Raw genomic sequence first — 7,631 nt, 5'->3', positions numbered from 1 at the left:
AGTGTGCTTCATCATTAGTCCTTTGGAATTGGCTTGGATCATTGCATTGCTGACAATAGTTAAGCCATTTACAGTTCTTCATTGAGCAATATTGCTTTCACTATGCACAATGTTCTGGTTAAGCTCAATTCACAACACATCAGTTCATACATGTCTTTCTGGGCCTTTCTGAAATCATCCTGCTTGTCATTTCTTATGGCACAATAATATCCCATCACAACTATATACCACAGCTTGTTTAGACATTCCCCAATTGATGGACATTCTTTTGATTTCCAATTCTTAGTCACCACAAAAAGAGCTGCTATAAATATTTTTATACAAATAGGTCTTTTTCTCCTTTTTTGGATATCTTTGGGATATAAATCTAGCAGTTATTGCTGGATCAAAGGGTATGCACAGTTTTATAGTCCTTTGGTCATGGTTTTAAATTGCTCTCCAAAATGGTTGGATCCATTCACTATTCTACCAACAGTGGATTACTGTCCCAGTTTTACCACATCCCCTCCAACATACAATATTTTTCTTTTCTGTTGTTTTGCCAGGCCAATTCTAGAAGTACATTTAGGCCAGCATCAACTGAATCCTGCTCATCTTCTATAGCATAATACAGGAAATCACCTCAACAGCTTGTGGCTATTGACCTTCAAAATCTGGCTCATTGTGTTTTCAGAAGACCTTGATGTTTTGGGAACCAGAAGGTTGTAGGATTGCTCCACCCCAGATCCACATAGAAGTGGTAGATGATGAAAGAGAATAGTTAGGGGCAACCCTTCCTCCTGATGAGCACTGCTTGAACCTGAAAGTCCTCCCAAAGAAACTAAGGCTATAGACCTGGATGCCTTCCTAACTGGAATCGCAGACCAACCTGGAGAAGCTGACATGAAATTTTCTCAGGTTTAATGAGAAGTAGGAGAGGAAAGAGCCAAGGAAATCCAGGGAAGAGGAGTTATCCACCCTAAGGAATCTACAACAACATTTACATGCCATCACCACTCAGGACCAGCTGCCTCTGACTATTAGAATACTTGGTAGCTTTGACTGATGAAGCTTTCATTGGCTAAGGAAGGAACTGACCAAGATGTGGTTGCAGGATCAGCAGTTGGCCTGGTAGCTGATATGCCTTTTGCAGCAACATCAATAAATTGAAGATCAAGGAGACTTAATGCCTCCACTGAAGGATACTCAGTGTTGCCACATATGAGCTGGATGACTGGAATGAGCTATTTGACTTCTTCTTTGACTCATCGCTGGCCTCCTCCTTTAGTGTCTCAACTATACTTAATGTCATTGAAGTTACCAAGATGAACTTTAACACACACAGGTTCTTCCTCTGCTGAAGCAGAATGAGATGTGGAGGTCACCAAAAGGGGAGCAGTAGGGTTAGAGGATTGGCAGGGAAATAGGCATGCTCTGATGTCACTCAGCAGTGAGTCAAGACCAAGAGAAGAGGTTTCATAACAGTGTCAAATTCCCCTGATGAGCTTTTAGATCCTGCCTTGACTTTCACAATGACCAGATTGTGCTGGGGTGACTTGGATCTATCAGAAATGTGGATCTAGCACTGTTAGGAAGGTGATAAACCTTCAAATCTTCTTATTCACTTAATATCTGAGTGACTTTTCTATAAAACTGTGACAGCGACTGTGCTGTGAGAGATTATTTCTCTCAAACTTTGTACTCGAACCTACCCTCCATCTTGTCCCAATGTGCCTTTGAATGCAAACCACTGGGCTATGAACAGGACTTCCAAAGAGAGGAAAAATTCTCCTGTCCCAGGGACTGTGACCTTTCCCTTTTTTCAACAGAATATCCATGGAGGATATGATGTACCCCCAAAGTATAGAGAAATGACCCTTGTATTTTGTTTACCTATTTCAATGTCACTGTTCTCTTGATGTTTACCCTAAAGTGCTCTCCATGTAATCAATTCAATAAGTATTTATTAAGTACCTATTATTTTTGAGGTACTGTGCTAGTCACAGTGGATATGAAGAGAAAATAAGAACAAAGAAAAACAGTGTCTTCCCTCAAGCATTCTATTGGGTCAGTGACAGGGATACACCATTTGTAAAGCCAAGCAACAGATATATTTCTGTGAAGGCTTATATGAAAAGAGAGTCCTTAGAACCAACAACTAGGATCATGTGTTCCTGGGTGCTAGTATTACAATGCAAGAGTCAGATATTTCTGGCAAGGCTAGTCAAAGTTATTGACAATTTTTGATTTAAGCTCCTTGGTGGGAGTTTGAAGAGGCCTCCATTTGTGGCAAGTATTCCGATGGACATTTTTCAGTGTAACAAGTTAAGGAGAGACCTTCAACCTAGATTTTACTTCTCATTGAGCAGAAAATACCCACGAGAACCTCCAAAGAGGTCCTTGAACTGCTGCTCCAGTTTCTCCATCTCCCATTATACTTAGGAGTTTGCCATGGTTAACAATGCTGATTCAACTGAACTTTCCTCCTGTACATGCAAGCTCACATGAGTGCCAGAAAATGCCTATTTACTGAGGTTGGTAGTGCCATCTCCCAAATTTTCTTCCCATCTTTTCTGCCCTCCTACAAATATAATCAAAATCAGCTTTAGTCAAGTCTCTTTTTGGTGGAGCAGTGAACTGATCCAACCAATCTGGAGAGCAATTTGGAACTGTGCTCAAAGGGCTATAAAGCTATGCATATCCTTTGACCCACTAATACCACTCTTAGATCTTTTTCCAAAGCAATCATAAAAAGAGGAAAAGGACCCACATGTACAAAATATTTATAGCTGCTCTTTTTGTGGTGGCAAGGAATTGGAAATTGAGGGGATGCCCTATCAATTGAAGAATGGCTGAACAAGTCATGGTATATGAATGTAATGGAATACTATTGTGCTGTAAGAAATGATGAGCAGACAGATTTCAGAGAAACCTGAAAGGACTTATATGAACTGATGCTGAATGAGATGAGCAGAACCAGGAGAACATTGTAGACAGTATCAACAACATTGTGTTTTGATCAACTGTGATAGACATGACTTTTCTCAGAAATACAATGCTCCAGGATAGTGCCAAAGGACTTATGATGGAAAATGCTCTCCAAATACAGAAAAAAGAACTGTGAAATATAGATGCAGATTGAACCATACCATTTCTACTTTTTTGTTTTTCTTTCTGGAGGGTTTTCCCTTTTGTTCTGATTCTTCTTTCACAGCATGACTAATGCAGAAATATCTTTAATGTGATTGTACATATATAACCTATATCAGATTGCTTGCTGTCCTGGGGAGTGGGGAGGAAAGGGATGGAAGGAGAAAAATTTGGTACTATAAATCTTATAAAAACAAATTTGAAAACTATCTCTACTGGTAACTAGAAAATAATAAAATATTTTTATGATTTAAAAAGGAATAATGACTATGGAAGGGACTTCCCTACTTAACCTCTATTCATATCCTTAGACCAGAGATATATTTGAAAGGGCAGATAGATATAATCTAGCCAAATAACCCTCTTGAGTACTGAGAGATCACCAGGCTTTGCATTTCTTGGACATTCCTCTCCCCTAAACTAGTTTGCTGGTGTCACAAAGATGACCCTTGTCTCTTTTCCAATTCAAGAGTCTGACCAAAATTCAGATTACATCCATCCATACTACCATGAGGCATATCATCCAATATAAGTCATATATTCCATGTGGAAATGCATATATTATATCTGCACACCTTAAAGTGCTATTTACGAAACATTTGCTAACTAATACTATTACTATTATAATAGTGTTATGGCTTTTTATTTTAAATTATTTTTCATTTGTTTCTGTTGTATTCATACACAATATTTATCAAAGTTTTGGGTAAGCCCATTATTGAGTTGAACCCTACAAATGATTAGACTTCTTTATTTGAGGTCATATCTCAAACACTGTTAGGCAACTTATTTGACATTTCCAAATGATCATTCAATTCTTACAGTCAATAAAATAAAACCAAGAACCAAAGGCAGAAATTAAAATGCCAAGAAATTAGATGGGTTAGATCTAGAGAAAACAGTTGAGACAGGCCAGATACTATTCCTTACTCCACTGAGTAAGATATTAGAGTTTGCTTTGCTCCTATAGACTCCTATAGTGCCTTAAAGTACTATCCTCTTCTACACCACAACCTGAGCATCTATTCAAAGGCTTAGCTTTTTTAGATAGAAGGTGACTTCATGATCATACTGTGCTCTGAATAACACAATTTCAGAGCTGAAAGTGACTCTGCAGGCTATTCAGTCCCTCCCATACCTAACAAATGCTCATCCAGCTTTGCTTGGAAGGCTTCCATTAGATGGTTACTCATTACCTCCTGAGACAGCCTATTCCACCTATAGATAGTTTCAATTGCTAGAAGGTTTTCTTATGTTTTCCTTTCCTCTTCTGTCAAACACAAATTTTCTTTTGACAATATTAATAGTTATCATCTCTGGCAAATAAGTCATATGAGGTTTTCTGTCCTGTCTTGGATTCATGTCCTGGGATTATATTCAACAACTTCCTTTTACAGAGGGTAACTGAGACCCAGAAAGTGAAAATTATATCGTTATGGTATTATAGCTATCTATTTATATCCATATCTATCTATATATTGAGGCAGATCTGAGACACAAAGCTCAATCCTCAGAATCAAAATCTTCCACTCACTATCATGCAAAACTATGTTTAATTAATCATTAATACAACATCTATTTCTTAACTTCCTTGTCTATTTTTGCAATGTTACCACCCACCAGGCTTTTTCTCTGATCTCCTATTATACATGAGTAAAACTGGCCTTGGGGCCTGAAGCTATGTAATATTTTAATTACTTGGTGTCAAATGGTGAAAAATGAGTGCAGGAGATGTAGGTGGGAAAGTCTCACTAGTACTATTAAATGATCTTGCCGCCTCATTTATCTAACAGACATCCCTGTATAATGGATATTTGAATTTCCCACTTAACCATATAGATAGTTTGAAAATGGTTGAATTTGAGAATCTTTGGCATAATGTCTCTCATCCAAATCAATTTGTATTTAGTCTGGATATGTTGAGTAGCTCCTTATATTTGTCCTTGCTACCCACTCTGGTAAAAGGTAAGTTCCTTGGAGGCATGGGCAATGTCATTTTTGTTTTCATATCCCAAGTGCCTAGCACAATGGTTGGTGCATAGTATTAACTGAATAAGGAGTTGGTGATAGGCAGCTTGATTAAGAACTTAAGCTTTATGCACTAATTTTATTCAATCCTGCATTGCTTTGGTTGGGCTGTGGAGAAATAGATGGACAAGTTTTATTGAGGATAAAAGAGACAGCATAATTTATGAAGAAGCACCTTCTACTTTTAGGGTCAGAAGAACAAACTTCTAATCCTAGCTTCATTATTAATTACATGTCAGCTAGTCGATGAATAATCAATGTGTACCCACTATGTGCCAGGCACTGTGCTACTAACTAGGGATATAAATGTAAAAATAATTATAGTTCCTGCCCTCAATGAGCTTACAATCTAATGGGGTAAGACAGTACACAAAAAGAAGCTGAAAAAATGTTTCTAAGATGATAGGGGAGACTGGTGAAGGATCTACCTGCTGCAGAGGAATGGTGGAGTCCTGTATTTCAAGGAATTCAAGCTAGTGAGAAATAAAGAGATGGCTGGTCTGGAAGCCCTCTTTAAATGGAGGTTTTGCAAGGATTTCTTTGTCCTGCTCTCCAGTCAGAAATGCAGAAAGTAGTGAAGGTAGTGAGTGCCTAAATTGATGCAATCTCCCAAGATAATGAGTTTCCTGATGAGGCATTTTCCTAGCAACACTCATCATGTTGACTAGACCGATTTTCCTTTCTGGGGCTTAGGCACTGAGGAATTAGAGGTAGAAGGATTTTAGAGACCAGTTATTCCAAGTCACTCATTGTTCAAATGAGGACACTGAGTCCCAGAGAAAAATGATGAATTGTCCCAAGCAATGTAGCTGAGTAATTTCACATGTGAGACTCAAACTTAAGTTCTCTGACTCAAAATCCAGTGCTCTTTTCACCGTACCAAGGCATTTGAACTAAATTATTCCTAGGGTCCACTCCACCTCTAAACCTCTATGATATACTAGAATCACAGTTTTAAAATTGTATGAACCAGTGGCTAGTAAAATCTACATCTCTTGTATGTGTGTTACATCTGTAAACTTCTGAACTTGAAAATGAGAATTCATTATCAGTCCTAACTCATTTTCCTTCCTTTCCCTTCCCCAGTCACCCATGGCACTTCCCCTCTGCCACCCCCACCTCCACATACATCTGGACTTTTGTTCTGCCCTCCAATGTCAGCCAAGCATTCTGTTGCCCAGTGAATAATGCAGGTAGGCAAATGCCAGCCAGCTTCATACAATTTAGAAGGAAGAGCTGCATTTGAATAATTTACATAAAAATCAAATTTGAGCCTGTCCCTCCCAAATAGGCTATGGTCAGCAGAGCACAAATCAATCTGCTAGCTCCAAACTAACTTTGCATTTCCATAAGTCATTACATAGTTCATAATCACATTGATGGAGCTGAATTGAATTTGCACAGATTATCCTCTGTGTGAAGGGACTTTTCAATGTTTAAATTGTTGCCATGCAATAGACTACGGCCTTTAAATATGACCTCCCTTTTACATTCCTCTTTGGTCTAATTATTATCTCCCTTTAGGCTCTTGTCACTTCAATCAGAAGGGATCTCATAAGCTTTTAGATCTGGCAACTTTGCTTTGGCAGTTGCTTAGAGAAAGAGAAGGGGGGTCTGTGTTACCAGATGGCATGGAGTATAAGTGAGCCTTGCTCTTTTCCTTTTGTGGTTAGGAATACATGCCACAAAATAAAACCTTGCTTTATTGGAGAGGAATATAGTGTGTCTTTCCATAGTTTTCCCTGGATTCTTTTAGCTTGAGGGGTTCCTTATCTAAGAGTGCTCAGTTGGTGCTTTTTCTCACACTCCTTACACTCTATGTAAACATTTTGTACCTGGATTTCAGCAAAACATTTGGCAAAATCTTTTAGGAAAATGTGGAATAGATGAGAGTAATTAGGGGGATTAGAGACATCCAAGAATGTAGGCCACATATCCTGTGATGTTTCAATGGGAAAGGTATTGATTTAGAAATCCACAGACCTGGATTCTATTACTATTTTTTCTCATCAATTAACGACATAACTTTGAATGAATAGGACTTACTTGGTTATGTAGTAGAAAGCACCCTAGTATAGAGAATTGGATTCTAGTCCCATATCATTCCACTCCCACTTCCATCCATGAATTTGTGGAATCCTATATATCTATGGACCCAGGTGGTTAGCTGCTCTTGGGCTCTGATAATATAATATAAGTTCCTTGAGTGCTTATTCTATTTCATTTACCTCTCTGTATCCCAAGCTTCTTGCATCGTGCTTGGCATATAGTAAAACTTTAATAAATGCTTTTTGAATTCCAAGCTGGGTGACTTGGGGAAAGTTAATCTACCTCTCTGCCCATTATCAAATATGTGTAATTAGGGTGATGTGGCCCAAGCACATGTTTGACTGGAAGTGTCTCAAACACATGTAATCTAATCTAAAAAATATTTATAAGTGTCAGGCACCATGCTAAGTGGTAGAGTTGCAATT

General features: G+C 38.3%; 1 pseudogene; it reads left to right on the top strand.

Moving 5' to 3' along the window:
* Window positions 1-682: 682 nt before the first annotated feature.
* LOC122747941 lies at window positions 683-1,340 on the top strand (annotated as a pseudogene).
* The last annotated feature ends 6,291 nt before the right edge of the window (window positions 1,341-7,631 follow it).

Source organism: Dromiciops gliroides, chromosome 3, assembly GCF_019393635.1.
Source record: "Dromiciops gliroides isolate mDroGli1 chromosome 3, mDroGli1.pri, whole genome shotgun sequence".
NCBI lineage: Eukaryota > Metazoa > Chordata > Mammalia > Microbiotheria > Microbiotheriidae > Dromiciops > Dromiciops gliroides.
Note: the sequence above shows the minus strand (reverse complement) of the source record. Positions and strands in the feature narration are given on the sequence as shown.